Below are 14,191 nucleotides of genomic sequence, written 5' to 3'. Positions count from 1 at the left end.
GAGAGAAACAGGGGAGGAGGAGGAAACAGAGGAGGAGGAAACAGGGGAGGAGGAGAGAGACATATAACGGACATTCCCCTGCATCCCCCCATCCCTCCTGCCCAGCTTTGTGCTATCTGGTTACCATAGTGACCATGTCCTATTTGTAGTGAGGTGTTATTCGCGGGCCAGTGGTAGTGCAGCATAGCTTCCCGCTCACCTCGTCAGAGGATCATCAGGCTCCCTGTTCTCTTCTCCTCTCCTCCCTGTCTGTCTTTCTCTGGCTGCTGGGTAGTTCACAAAAAGACTGCCCCAATCTCTCTCTCTCTCTCTCCTTCTCAAATGATCTCCTTCTCCCTCTTTCAATTCAATTCAATTCAATTCAATTTAAGGGGCTTTATTAGCATGGGAAACATATGTTAACATTGCCAAAGCAAGTGAAATAGATGATAATCCAAATTGAAATAAACAATACAAATTAACAGTAAATAAATTTAGACATTTCAAATGTGCAAATAGTTGAAGTACACAAGGAAAAACAGATACAATGGAAAGAAAAAGAAAAAGTATATGAACCCTTTAGAATCACCTTTCTGCATAAATTGTGATCCGATCTTCATCTAAGTCACAACACCAGACAAACCCAGTCTGCTTAAACTAATAACACACCAATTATTATATTTTTCTTGTCTATATTGAATACATCATTTAAACATTCACAGTGTAGGTCGGAAAAAGTATGTTTCTCTCTCCTCCCCTGTTTCTCCAAAAGCTAATTAGTCAGGAGTCAGTTAACCTGGAGTCCAATCAATGAGACGAGATTGGAGATGTTGGTTAGAGCTGCCTTGCCCCAGAAAAAACACTCACACAATTTGAGTTTGCTATTCACAAGAAGCATTGTCTGATGTGAACCATGCCTCGAACTAAAGAGATCTCAGAAAACCTAAGATTAAGAATTGCTGACTTGCAAAAAGCTGGAAAGGGTTCCAAATGCATCTCTAAAAGCCTTGATGTTCATCAGTCCACGGTAAGACAAATGGTCTATAAATGGAGAAAGTTCAGCACAGTTGCTACTCTCCCTAGGAGTGGCCGTCCTGCAAAGATGACTGCAAGAGGACAGAACAGAATGCTCAATGAGGTTAAGAAGAATCCTAGAGTGTCAGCTAAAGACTTACAGAAATCTCTGGAACATGCTAACATCTCTGTTGACGAGTCTACGATACGTAAAACACTAAACAAGAATGGTGTTCATGGGAGGACACCACGGAAGATGCCACTGCTGTCCAGAAAAATAATGCTGCACGTCTGAAGTTTGTAAAAGTGCACCTGGAAGTTCCACAGCGTTACTGGCAAACTATTCTGTGGACAGATGAAACGACAGTTGAGTTGTTTGGAAGGAACACACAACACTATGTGTGGAGAAAAAAAGGCACAGCACACCAACATCAAAACCTCATCCCAACTGTAAAGTATGGTGGAGGGAGCATCATGTTTTGGGGCTGCTTTGCTGCCTCAGGGTCTGGACACCTTGCTATCATCGACGGAAAAATGAATTCCCAAGTTTATCAAGACATTTTGCAGGAGAATGTTAGGCTATCTGTCCGCCAATTGAAGCTCAACAGAAGTTGGGTGATGCAACAGGATAACGACCCAAAACACAGAAGTAAATCAACAACAGAACGGCTTCAACAGAAGAAATTACGCCTTCTGGAGTGGCCCAGTCAGAGGCATGACCTTCTGGAGTGGCCCAGTCAGAGTCCTGACCTTCTGGAGTGGCCAAGTCAGAGGCCTGACCTTCTGGAGTGGCCCAGTCAGAGGCATGACCTTCTGGAGTGGCCCAGTCAGAGTCCTGACCTCAACCTGATTGAGATGCTGTGGCATGACCTCAAGAGAGCAGTTCACACCAGACATCCCAAGAAAATTGCTGAACTGAAACAGTTTTGTAAAGAGGAATGGTCCAAAATTTCTCCTGACTGTTGTGCAGATCTGATCCACAACTACAGAAAACGTTTAGTTGAGGTTATTGCTGCCAAAGGAGGGTCAACCAGTTATGAAATACTTTTCCCACCCTGCACTGTGAACGTTTACACTGTGTGTTCAATAAAGACATGAAAACATATAATTGTGGTATTAGTTTAAGCAGACTGTGTTTGTCTATTGTTCTGACCTATATGAAGATCAGATCAAATTTTATGACCAATTTATGCAGAAGTCCAGGTAATTCCAAAGGGTTCACATAATTTTTCTTGACACTGTAAATATGGGTTGTATTTACAATGGTGTTTGTTCTTCACTGGTTGCCCTTTTCTTGTTGCAACAGGTCACACATCTTATCGCTGTGATGGCACACTGTGGTATTTCACCCAGTAGATATGAGAGTTTATCAAAATCGGGTTTGTTTTCTAAGTCTTTGTGGATCTGTGTAATCTGAGAGAACTATGTGTCTCTAATATGGTCATACATTTGGCAGGAGGTTAGGAAGTGCAGCTCAGTTTCAACCTCATTTTGTGGGCAGTGAGCACATAGCCTGTCTTCTCTTGAGAGTCAGGTCTGCCTACAGCGGCCTTTCTCAATATTAAGGCTATGCTCACTGAGTCTGTACATAATCAAAGCTTTCCTTAAGTTTGGGTCAGTCACAGTGGTCAGGTATGCCACTGTGTACTCTCCGTTTAGGGCCAATTAGCATTCTAGTTTGCTCTGTTTTTTTGTTAATTCTTTCCAATGTGTCAAGTAATTATATTTTTGTTTTCTCATGATTTGGTTGGGTCTAATTGTGCTGCTGTCCTGGGGCTCTGTAGGGTGTGTTTGTGTTTGTGAACAGAGCCCCAGGACCAGCTTGCTTAGGGGACTCTTCTCCAAGTTCATCTCTCTGTAGGTGATGGCTTTGTTATGGAAGGTTTGGGAATCGCTTCCGTTTGCAGAAATTAACAGCTATTTTCTGGATTTTGATAATTAGCAGGTATTTGCCTAATTCTGCTCTGCATGCATTATTTGGTGTTTTACGTTGTACAAAGAGAATATTTTTGCAGAATTCCGCATGCAGACTCTCAATTTGGTGTTTGTCCCATTTGGTGAAAACTTGGTTGGTGAGCGGACCCCAGACCTCACAACCATGAGGTTCAACTGCCTGCTACTCATCCCTAGAAGATAATTTATGCATATTATTGGCAGATTGGATAGAAAACACTCCGAAGTTTCTAAAAGTGTTTGAATCATGTCTGTGAGTATAACAGAACGTAGGTATCAGGCAAAACCCTGAGGACAAACCATTCAGATATAGTTTTTTTTTAGTTCACTATTTTCAATGGTTTTCGTTTGGAGTCCAGATTTCTAAGGGACCTTCTTGCAGTTCCTACCGCTTCCACTGGATGTCACCAGTCTTTAGAAATTGGTTGAGGTTTTTCCTTTGTGTAAGAAGAAGTATGGCCATCTTGAACGAGGGTAACTTGAAGTGTACTGTTAGATAGAGGCGCGTGACCAGAAAGCTAGCTACAGTTTGTTTTCCTCCTGTATTGAACACAGATCATCTCGTCTTCAATTTTATCGATTATTTACGTAAAAAAAATACCTAAAGTTGGATTACAAAAGTAGTTTGAAATGTTTTGGCAAAGTTTACAAGTAACTTTTGAGATATTTTGTACTTTGACGTTGCGCAAGTTGGAACCGGTGTTTTTCTGGATCAAACGAGCCAAATAAATGGACATTTTGGATATATATTGACGGAATTAATCGAACAAAAGGACCATTTGTGATGTTTATGGGACATATTGGACAAAAGAAAATCGTCAAAGGTAAGGCATGTTTTATATTTTATTTCAGCGTTTTGTGTCGCACCTGCAGGGTTGAAATATGCTTTTCTCTCTTTGTTTAAGGAGGTGCTATCCTCAGAAAATAGCATCATGTGCTTTCACCGAAAAGCCTTTTTGAAATTTGACATGTTGGCTGGATTCACAACAAGTGTAGCTTTAATTTGGTATCTTACATGTGTGATTTAATGAAAGTTAGATTTTTATAGCAATTTATTTGAATTTGACGCTCTGCAATTATTTGAATTTGACGCTAGCATCGCACATATCCCAGAGAGGTTTTAATGGCTCTTTCTGAATTTTGATAATTAGTGGGTCTCTCTCCCTCCCTCCCTCTCTCCCTCACTCTCTCTCTTTCTTCTTCACAAATAGCATCGTGTGCTTTCACCGAGCCTTTTTGAAATCTGACATGTTGAATGGATTGAAGTGTAGCTTTGTGTTCTAAATTATCCCAATGTGTTCTCTATCATATCTGGTTTGTTTGTGTTCTAATCCTCCCAATGTCTTCTCTATCATATCTGGTGTGTTTGTGTTCTAATCCTCCCAATGTGTTCTCTATCATATCTGGTGTGTTTGTGTTCTAATCCTCCCAACGTGTTCTCTATCATATCTGGTGTGTTTGTGTTCTAATCCTCCCAACGTGTTCTCTATCATATCTGGTGTGTTTGTGTTCTAATCCTCCCAATGTGTTCTCTATCATATCTGGTGTTGTGTTCTAATTCTCCCAACGTGTTCTCTATCTTATCTGGTGTGTTTGTGTTCTAATCCTCCCAATGTGTTCTCTATCATATCTGGTTTGTTTGTGTTCTAATCCTCCCAATGTGTTCTCTATCATATCTGGTGTGTTTGTGTTCTAATCCTCCCAATGTGTTCTCTATCATATCTGGTTTGTTTGTGTTCTAATCCTCCCAATGTGTTCTCTATCATATCTGGTGTTGTGTTCTAATTCTCCCAATGTGTTCTCTATCATATCTGGTGTTGTGTTCTAATCCTCCCAATGTGTTCTCTATCATATCTGGTGTTGTGTTCTAATTCTCCCAATGTGTTCTCTATCATATCTGGTGTGTTTGTGTTCTAATTCTCCCAATGTGTTCTCTATCATATCTGGTGTGTTTGTGTTCTAATCCTCCCCATGTGTTCTCTATCATATCTGGTGTTGTGTTCTAATTCTCTCAATGTGTTCTCTATCCTATCTGGTGTGTTTGTGTTCTAATTCTCTGTCTGATCCAAACGAGACACCCACTCTTTGTCACGCTAATTAGCCAGCAAGAGTCAGATCCACCTCAAGTAATGCAAATCTCAGCTCTACCCAGGTCTTGACAAGTCCCCAAGAAGAGACAGAGAGGCGGAGGAGGAGGAAGAGGAGGAGGAGGAAGAAAGGAGAAGGAGTGGAGGACGAGAGAGGAGGTAAAGGAGGAGGAGTATGAGGAAGAAAGGAGAAGGATTGGAGGACAAGACAGGACGTAGAGGAGGAGGACGAGGAGGAGGAAGAAAGGAGAAGGAGCGGAGGACGAGAGAGGACGTAGAGGAGGAGGAGGAGGAAGAAAGGAGAAGGAGCGGAGGACAAGAGAGGACGTAGAGGAGGAGGACGAGGAGGAGGAAGAAAGGAGAAGGACCTAAAGGACATGACAGTGTTTGGTGTCAGAAAGCTTTAGAGGACACTGAATAAAATGAAGTATTTTTCTGCTCTCGTCAGCAGTCCTGCTCTCCCTCCTCTTTCGTCCTCCGCTCCTTCTCCTTTCTTCCTCCTCCTGCTCTCCCTCCTCTCTGATCCTCCGCTCCTTCTCCTTTCTTCCTCCTCCTGCTCTCCCTCCTCTCTCGTCCTCCGCTCCTTCTCCTTTCTTCCTCCTCCTGCTCTCCCTCCTCTCTCGTCCTCCGCTCCTTCTCCTTTCTTCCTCCTCCTGCTCTCCCTCCTCTCTCGTCCTCCGCTCCTTCTCCTTTCTTCCTCCTCCTGCTCTCCCTCCTCTCTCATCCTCCGCTCCTTCTCCTTTCTTCCTCCTCCTGCTCTCCCTCCTCTCTCGTCCTCCGCTCCTTCTCCTTTCTTCCTCCTCCTGCTCTCCCTCCTCTCTCGTCCTCCGCTCCTTCTCCTTTCGTCCTCCTCCTGCTCTCCCTCCTCTCTCGTCCTCCGCTCCTTCTCCTTTCTTCCTCCTCCTGCTCTCCCTCCTCTCTCGTCCTCCGCTCCTTCTCCTTTCTTCCTCCTCCTGCTTTCCCTCCTCTCTCATCCTCCGCTCCTTCTCCTTTCTTCCTCCTCCTGCTCTCCCTCCTCTCTCGTCCTACCCAGGTCTTGACAAGTCCCCAAGAAGAGACAGAGAGGCGGAGGAGGAGGAAGAGGAGGAGGAGGAAGAAAGGAGAAGGAGTGGAGGACGAGAGAGGAGGTAAAGGAGGAGGAGTATGAGGAAGAAAGGAGAAGGATTGGAGGACAAGACAGGACGTAGAGGAGGAGGACGAGGAGGAGGAAGAAAGGAGAAGGAGCGGAGGACGAGAGAGGACGTAGAGGAGGAGGAGGAGGAAGAAAGGAGAAGGAGCGGAGGACAAGAGAGGACGTAGAGGAGGAGGACGAGGAGGAGGAAGAAAGGAGAAGGACCTAAAGGACATGACAGTGTTTGGTGTCAGAAAGCTTTAGAGGACACTGAATAAAATGAAGTATTTTTCTGCTCTCGTCAGCAGTCCTGCTCTCCCTCCTCTTTCGTCCTCCGCTCCTTCTCCTTTCTTCCTCCTCCTGCTCTCCCTCCTCTCTGATCCTCCGCTCCTTCTCCTTCTTCCTCCTCCTGCTCTCCCTCCTCTCTCGTCCTCCGCTCCTTCTCCTTTCTTCCTCCTCCTGCTCTCCCTCCTCTCTCGTCCTCCGCTCCTTCTCCTTTCTTCCTCCTCCTGCTCTCCCTCCTCTCTCGTCCTCCGCTCCTTCTCCTTTCTTCCTCCTCCTGCTCTCCCTCCTCTCTCATCCTCCGCTCCTTCTCCTTTCTTCCTCCTCCTGCTCTCCCTCCTCTCTCGTCCTCCGCTCCTTCTCCTTTCTTCCTCCTCCTGCTCTCCCTCCTCTCTCGTCCTCCGCTCCTTCTCCTTTCGTCCTCCTCCTGCTCTCCCTCCTCTCTCGTCCTCCGCTCCTTCTCCTTTCTTCTCCTCCTGCTCTCCCTCCTCTCTCGTCCTCCGCTCCTTCTCCTTTCTTCCTCCTCCTGCTTTCCCTCCTCTCTCATCCTCCGCTCCTTCTCCTTTCTTCCTCCTCCTGCTCTCCCTCCTCTCTCGTCCTCCGCTCCTCCTTCTTTCTTCCTCCTCCTGCTCTCCCTCCTCTCTCGTCCTCCGCTCCTTCTCCTTTCTTCCTCCTCCTGCTCTCCCTCCTCTCTCGTCCTCCGCTCCTTCTCCTTTCTTCCCCCTCCTGCTCTCCCTCCTCTCTCGTCCTCCGCTCCTTCTCCTTTCTTCCTCCTCCTGCTCTCCCTCCTCTCTCGTCCTCCGCTCCTTCTCCTTTCTTCCTCCTCCTGCTCTCCTCCCTCTCTCGTCCTCCGCTCCTTCTTCTTTCTTCCTCCTCCTGCTCTCCCTCCTCTCTCGTCCTCCGCTCCTTCTTCTTTCTTCCTCCTCCTGCTCTCCCTCCTCTCTCGTCCTCCGCTCCTTCTCCTTTCTTCCTCCTCCTGCTCTCCCTCCTCTCTCGTCCTCCGCTCCTTCTCCTTTCTTCCTCCTCCTGCTCTCCCTCCTCTCTCGTCCTCCGCTCCTTCTCCTTTCTTCCTCCTCCTGCTCTCCCTCCTCTCTCGTCCTCAGCTCCTTCTCCTTTCTTCCTCCTCCTCCTCTACCTCCTCTCTCGTCCTCCGCTCCTTCTCCTTTCTTCCTCCTCCTGCTCTCCCTCCTCTCTCGTCCTCCGCTCCTTCTCCTTTCTTCCTCCTCCTGCTCTCCCTCCTCTCTCGTCCTCCGCTCCTTCTCCTTTCTTCCTCCTCCTGCTCTCCCTCCTCTCTCGTCCTCCGCTCCTTCTCCTTTCTTCCTCCTCCTCCTCTCCCTCCTCTCTCGTCCTCCGCTCTTTCTCCTTTCTTCCTCCTCCTCCTCTCCCTCCTCTCTCGTCCTCCACTCCTTCTTCTTTCTTCCTCCTCCTGCTCTCCCTCCTCTCTCGTCCTCCGCTCCTTCTCCTTTCTTCCTCCTCCTGCTCTCCCTCCTCTCTCGTCCTCCGCTCCTTCTCCTTTCTTCCTCCTCCTGCTCTCCCTCCTCTCTCGTCCTCCGCTCCTTCTCCTTTCTTCCTCCTCCTGCTCTCCCTCCTCTCTCGTCCTCCGCTCCTTCTCCTTTCTTCCTCCTCCTCCTCTACCTCCTCTCTCGTCCTCCGCTCCTTCTCCTTTCTTCCTCCTCCTGCTCTCCCTCCTCTCTCGTCCTCCGCTCCTTCTCCTTTCTTCCTCCTCCTGCTCTCCCTCCTCTCTCGTCCTCCGCTCCTTCTCCTTTCTTCCTCCTCCTGCTCTCCCTCCTCTCTCGTCCTCCGCTCCTTCTCCTTTCTTCCTCCTCCTCCTCTCCCTCCTCTCTCGTCCTCCGCTCTTTCTCCTTTCTTCCTCCTCCTCCTCTCCCTCCTCTCTCGTCCTCCGCTCCTTCTCCTTTCTTCCTCCTCCTCCTCTCCCTCGCTTGGCTACTTCATCATTCTGGGGGACTGGTTTTGCTGTGTGCTCTCAGAACGGATAACAGTTTCTGCTGTGTGTGTGTGTGTGTGTGTGTGTGTGTGTGTGTGTGTGTGTGTGTGTGTGTGTGGTGCATGTGTTTTGTGTGTGGTGTCAGTGCGTGTGTGTGCATGTGTTTTGTGTGTGGTGTCAAAGCGTGTGTGGTGTCAAAGCGTGTGTGTGTGTGTGTGTGTGTGTGTGTGTGTGTGTGTGTGTGTGTGTGTGTGTGTGTGTGTGTGTGTGTGTGTGTGTGTGTGTGTGTGTGTGTGTGTGTGTGTGTGTGCATGTGTATCTGTGGTGTGTAGATAGATGCAGTCCCACTGTACATCTTCAGAGTATTGAAAAAAAGACTGTATGATACCGATGGTAGACAGTATACAGCAGGTGTGGACTAACAATGAAATGCCTTCTGACGGTCCTTCCCAACAATACAGAGAGATAATACAGAAATAATAGAAAAGTAAGACACGTCATAATAAAAGCCTGACTATATATACAGGGTACCAGTACTGAGTCAATGAGTAACCTGACTATATACACAGAGTACCAGTACTGAGTCAATGAGTAACCTGACTATATACACAGAGTACCAGTACTGAGTCAATGAGTAACCTGACTATATACACAGAGTACCAGTACTGAGTCAATGAGTAACCTGACTATATACACAGAGTACCAGTACTGAGTCAATGAGTAACCTGACTATATATACAGAGTACCAGTACTGAGTCAATGAGTAACCTGACTATATACACAGAGTACCAGTACTGAGTCAATGAGTAACCTGACTATATACACAGAGTACCAGTACTGAGTCAATGAGTAACCTGACTATATACACAGAGTACCAGTACTGAGTCAATGAGTAAACTGACTATATACACAGAGTACCAGTACTGAGTCAATGACTAACCTGACTATATACACAGAGTACCAGTACTGAGTCAATGAGTAACCTGACTATATACACAGAGTACCAGTACTGAGTCAATGAGTAACCTGACTATATACACAGAGTACCAGTACTGAGTCAATGAGTAACCTGACTATATACACAGAGTACCAGTACTGAGTCAATGAGAAACCTGACTATATACACAGAGTACCAGTACTGAGTCAATGAGTAACCTGACTATATACACAGAGTACCAGTACTGAGTCAATGAGTAACCTGACTATATACACAGAGTACCAGTACTGAGTCAATGAGAAACCTGACTATATACACAGAGTACCAGTACTGAGTCAATGAGTAACCTGACTATATACACAGAGTACCAGTACTGAGTCAATGAGTAACCTGACTATATACACAGAGTACCAGTACTGAGTCAATGAGTAACCTGACTATATATACAGAGTACCAGTACTGAGTCAATGAGTAACCTGACTATATACACAGAGTACCAGTACTGAGTCAATGAGTAACCTGACTACATATACAGGGTACCAGTACTGAGTCAATGAGTAACCTGACTATATACACAGAGTACCAGTACTGAGTCAATGAGTAACCTGACTATATATACAGAGTACCAGTACTGAGTCAATGAGTAACCTGACTATATACACAGAGTACCAGTACTGAGTCAATGAGTAACCTGACTATATACACAGAGTACCAGTACTGAGTCAATGAGTAACCTGACTATATACACAGAGTACCAGTACTGAGTCAATGAGTAACCTGACTATATACACAGAGTACCAGTACTGAGTCAATGAGTAACCTGACTATATATACAGAGTACCAGTACTGAGTCAATGAGTAACCTGACTATATACACAGAGTACCAGTACTGAGTCAATGAGTAACCTGACTATATACACAGAGTACCAGTACTGAGTCAATGAGTAACCTGACTATATACACAGAGTACCAGTACTGAGTCAATGAGTAACCTGACTATATACACAGAGTACCAGTACTGAGTCAATGAGTAACCTGACTATATACACAGAGTACCAGTACTAAGTCAATGAGTAACCTGACTATATACACAGAGTACCAGTACTGAGTCAATGAGTAACCTGACTATATACACAGAGTACCAGTACTGAGTCAATGAGTAACCTGACTATATACACAGAGTACCAGTACTGAGTCAATGAGTAACCTGACTATATATACAGAGTACCAGTACTGAGTCAATGAGTAACCTGACTATATACACAGAGTACCAGTAGTGAGTCAATGAGTAACCTGCCTATATACACAGAGTACCAGTACTGAGTCAATGAGTAACCTGACTATATACACAGAGTACCAGTACTGAGTCAATGAGTAACCTGACTATATACACAGAGTACCAGTACTGAGTCAATGAGTAACCTGACTATATATACAGAGTACCAGTACTGAGTCAATGAGAAACCTGACTATATACACAGAGTACCAGTACTGAGTCAATGAGAAACCTGACTATATATACAGAGTACCAGTACTGAGTCAATGAGTAACCTGACTATATACACAGAGTACCAGTACTGAGTCAATGAGTAACCTGACTATATACACAGAGTACCAGTACTGAGTCAATGAGTAACCTGACTATATATACAGAGTACCAGTACTGAGTCAATGAGAAACCTGACTATATACACAGAGTACCAGTACTGAGTCAATGAGAAACCTGACTATATATACAGAGTACCAGTACTGAGTCAATGAGTAACCTGACTATATACACAGAGTACCAGTACTGAGTCAATGAGAAACCTGACTATATATACAGAGTACCAGTACTGAGTCAATGAGTAACCTGACTATATATACAGAGTACCAGTACTGAGTCAATGAGTAACCTGACTATATATACAGAGTACCAGTACTGAGTCAATGAGTAACCTGACTATATATACAGAGTACCAGTACTGAGCCAATGAGTAACCTGACTATATACACAGAGTACCAGTACTGAGCCAATGAGTAACCTGACTATATATACAGGGTACCAGTACTGAGTCAATGAGTAACCTGACTATATACACAGAGTACCAGTACTGAGTCAATGAGTAACCTGACTATATATACAGGGTACCAGTACTGAGTCAATGAGTAACCTGACTATATACACAGAGTACCAGTACTGAGTCAATGAGTAACCTGACTATATATACAGGGTACCAGTACTGAGTCAATGAGTAACCTGACTATATATACAGGGTACCAGTACTGCGTCAATGAGTAACCTGACAATATATACAGAGTACCAGGGTACCAGTACTGAGTCAATGAGTAACCTGACTATATATACAGGGTACCAGTACTGAGTCAATGAGTAACCTGACTATATACACAGAGTACCAGTACTGAGTCAATGAGTAACCTGACTATATACACAGAGTACCAGTACTGAGTCAATGAGTAACCTGACTATATACACAGAGTACCAGTATTGAGTCAATGAGTAACCTGACTATATACACAGAGTACCAGTACTGAGTCAATGAGTAACCTGATTATATACACAGGGTACCAGTACTGAGTCAATGAGTAACCTGACTATATACACAGAGTACCAGTACTGAGTCAATGAGTAACCTGACTATATAAACAGAGTACCAGTACTGAGTCTATGAGTAACCTAACTATATACACAGAGTACCAGTACTGAGTCTATGAGTAACCTGACTATATAAACAGAGTACCAGTACTGAGTCAATGAGTAACCTGACTATATACACATAGTACCAGTACTGAGTCAATGAGCAACCTGACTATATACACAGGGTACCAGTACTGAGTCAATGAGTAACATGACTATATACACAGAGTACCAGTACTGAGTCAATGACTAACCTAACTATATACACAGAGTACCCGTACTGAGTCAATTAGTAACCTGACTATATACACAGAGTACCAGTACTGAGTCAATGAGTAACCTGACTATATACACAGAGTACCAGTACTAAGTCAATGAGTGACCTGACTATATACACGGAGTACCAGTACTGAGTCAATGAGTAACCTGACTATATACACAGAGTACCAGTACTGGGTCAATGAGTAACCTGACTATATACACAGAGTACCAGTATTGAGTCAATGAGTAACCTGACTATATACACAGAGTACCAGTACTGAGTCAATGAGTAACCTGACTATATACACGGAGTACCAGTACTGAGTCAATGAGTAACCTGACTATATACACAGAGTACCAGTACTGAGTCAATGAGTAACCTGACTATATACACAGAGTACCAGTACTGAGTCAATGAGTAACCTGACTATATATACAGAGTACCAGTACTGAGTCAATGAGTAACCTGACTATATACACAGAGTACCAGTACTGAGTCAATGAGTAACCTGACTATATACACAGAGTACCAGTACTGAGTCAATGAGTAACCTGACTATATATACAGAGTACCAGTACTGAGTCAATGAGTAACCTGACTATATACACAGAGTACCAGTACTGAGTCAATGAGTAACCTGACTATATACACAGAGTACCAGTACTGAGTCAATGAGTAACCTGACTATATACACAGAGTACCAGTACTGAGTCAATGAGTAACCTGACTATATACACAGAGTACCAGTACTGAGTCAATGAGTAACCTGACTATATACACAGAGTACCAGTACTAAGTCAATGAGTAACCTGACTATATACACAGAGTACCAGTACTGAGTCAATGAGTAACCTGACTATATACACAGAGTACCAGTACTGAGTCAATGAGTAACCTGACTATATACACAGAGTACCAGTACTGAGTCAATGAGTAACCTGACTATATATACAGAGTACCAGTACTGAGTCAATGAGTAACCTGACTATATACACAGAGTACCAGTACTGAGTCAATGAGTAACCTGCCTATATACACAGAGTACCAGTACTGAGTCAATGAGTAACCTGACTATATACACAGAGTACCAGTACTGAGTCAATGAGTAACCTGACTATATACACAGAGTACCAGTACTGAGTCAATGAGTAACCTGACTATATATACAGAGTACCAGTACTGAGTCAATGAGAAACCTGACTATATACACAGAGTACCAGTACTGAGTCAATGAGAAACCTGACTATATATACAGAGTACCAGTACTGAGTCAATGAGTAACCTGACTATATACACAGAGTACCAGTACTGAGTCAATGAGTAACCTGACTATATACACAGAGTACCAGTACTGAGTCAATGAGTAACCTGACTATATATACAGAGTACCAGTACTGAGTCAATGAGAAACCTGACTATATACACAGAGTACCAGTACTGAGTCAATGAGAAACCTGACTATATATACAGAGTACCAGTACTGAGTCAATGAGTAACCTGACTATATACACAGAGTACCAGTACTGAGTCAATGAGAAACCTGACTATATATACAGAGTACCAGTACTGAGTCAATGAGTAACCTGACTATATATACAGAGTACCAGTACTGAGTCAATGAGTAACCTGACTATATATACAGAGTACCAGTACTGAGTCAATGAGTAACCTGACTATATATACAGAGTACCAGTACTGAGCCAATGAGTAACCTGACTATATACACAGAGTACCAGTACTGAGCCAATGAGTAACCTGACTATATATACAGGGTACCAGTACTGAGTCAATGAGTAACCTGACTATATACACAGAGTACCAGTACTGAGTCAATGAGTAACCTGACTATATATACAGGGTACCAGTACTGAGTCAATGAGTAACCTGACTATATACACAGAGTACCAGTACTGAGTCAATGAGTAACCTGACTATATATACAGGGTACCAGTACTGAGTCAATGAGTAACCTGACTATATATA

The sequence above is a fragment of the Oncorhynchus kisutch genome, linkage group LG15 (assembly GCF_002021735.2).
Source record: "Oncorhynchus kisutch isolate 150728-3 linkage group LG15, Okis_V2, whole genome shotgun sequence".
NCBI lineage: Eukaryota > Metazoa > Chordata > Actinopteri > Salmoniformes > Salmonidae > Oncorhynchus > Oncorhynchus kisutch.
The sequence above is the reverse complement of the archived record's forward strand: the minus strand, read 5'-3'. Positions refer to the sequence as shown.